Below are 2,234 nucleotides of genomic sequence, written 5' to 3'. Positions count from 1 at the left end.
AAGGTCTAAACCTTGTCTGTGGTATTCTGAGTAGAATTCAATGACTGAATGACTGTGACGTGCTTCAAACCTGTAACCTACTGGGCGTTAGTGACAGACGCAAAAGAGGGATTCTATTCCGGTAGGGGAGGGAACCAAACCGGTGATTGGCAGTACTGTGACAGAGTGCGTGCATTAGCTTTCACTGCGAGGATGGGAGGTAGCCATTGACAACGGTGAAACCCTACACGAGCTTGCCATGGAAAGGAGTAAGAAGGATTGGATGAAGGCAGTAGGAAAGCAGAGAGACGGAAGGGAAGGCATCTTCATACGCTTGTCTGAAGCTCTCACACCAATGATATACATAAGTATCTCTATCTTTATCTTTACGTTTTATTCATCATCTATACCCATTTGAGTCTGCCTGACTGAGATGTACAAGGTGACCATAGCTTGCTTCATACCAACAATCTCCGTGGGATCGACCCTTACTCACGTAAGGTATTACTTGGACGACCCAGTGCACTTGCTGGTTAGTTGTGTGAAGTTGTAGTGATCACAATTTCGTGCACCAGTGGGTGGCAATTTCATCTATGAGCTTCATTGGTCCCCACCAGTATGTTATCTTGGAAACGGACTACCAACTCAAGATCTTTCTTGGGTTGGTACATGGTGGAGGAAAGGATATTGGTAGCCAAAGGACCCCAAGGTTCTTCATGAGAATGCATTCAAGACTTGGAATTCAAGTGGGATGTCAAGCACAATTGGGTGATTTCCGGAGAGTGTTGGGGTGCTACAAGGGTCATTTGAGAGTTTGTCCATCCGGCTTGGAGCATAGAGATCAACAAGAAGGTAAGCAGATGCCTAGAATAAGGGATCCCGGAGGACTTATGAAGTGCAAGTTTGGATAGAGATTCAATGAGGAGTGGAAACACAAGCCACCCTAGCTAGAGTCTCCTCAATATGTCCAACTTACGGACTATAAACCAAAGTGCTAGGTGGGAGACACCCCACCATGGTAACATCTTTCTTACCCTTCCTCTTTATTTATAGTCCTAGTTTGTTGCATGTTTGCTTGTCTTAACTAGCTTAGGATTAGTTTAGTTTCGAGTTTAGTGGGTTGATTTGCATGTGGATCATGATTTTGTGATGTTTTGAATATTTTGGGGCTGAATTTTGTTGAGCTAAGGTTTAATACCTTAGAATTTTAAAGATTTTTTTTTTTAGAAAAAACAGGGCATGTGCGTGCGCACACCCTTGTGCGCATACACACAACAACGAAATTTCACCTTCTGTATGTACGCACCCACCTATGCGTACGCACACAAGCCTTTATGCCCCTGTTTCCAGCGCCAGCACAGCGTGTGCGTGGGCGCTCCCCTGTGTTTTGTGCCCTGTGCGTACGCATAAATCCCCTTATTCACGCTCTCTGTGCGTCTGCACAGACGTGTGCGCACGCACATGTCCATACACTCCCTCTGTTGGGAGCGTTGGCACAGCCTATGCACGTGAACCATCTTTAAAAAGCGTTGGCACACATCTGTGCATATGCACAGGTACCAGCGCATGCCTCAATTAAAAATTCACGTGGACTCGCATTTTGGGGCTCTTGTGGCCCATTTTTGAAGGCTTGGATGCTGAAATCAAAGGCTATATGAAGGAGCAACAACACATAACAAAGAGACTCATTTTTAGATTAGGAAAACACATAGTAGGAGTAGGTGTAGTGTAGATTAGAAATTCTCTCTTAGGGTTCTTAGTTAGGGTTTGTAGTATTTTATACTTCAAGTTTTGATTCGGTATTATAGCAATTTCATTGTAAGTATTTCTTTAATTCCTCTTTTATTGCACTACTTGTTCTACACTTGCTTATATTTTCATTTTCTTTATCAATTTACATAGTTTTGCAATTTTGATTTCTAGTTAATGAATTTGATGTTTGATGGTTTTTATATGTTTATTGAGTTGCTTTTGTTGATTTTGATCATTTGGTTGTTCATAGTTTTTATCATTTTCCCAGTTTTGCCATATTTTATGATTATGCCCTCTATGTATTTGATGAAATGTCAATGTTGATTATGGGATAGATTTTCACCCCTTGGCTTGGGGAAATGAGTTTATGGATTACTAGAGTCATAATGTCCAACATTTAGTGATAATTCTTGGGTTGTTAGTTGTTATTGTTTCCACTAACGCTAGTTTTTTACCATTTAATTTGGTAAGTTAGAGATTTGTGGATTAATGACAATTATGCT

This window comes from Arachis stenosperma, chromosome 1 (genome assembly GCF_014773155.1).
Source record: "Arachis stenosperma cultivar V10309 chromosome 1, arast.V10309.gnm1.PFL2, whole genome shotgun sequence".
NCBI lineage: Eukaryota > Viridiplantae > Streptophyta > Magnoliopsida > Fabales > Fabaceae > Arachis > Arachis stenosperma.
The sequence above is the reverse complement of the archived record's forward strand: the minus strand, read 5'-3'. Positions refer to the sequence as shown.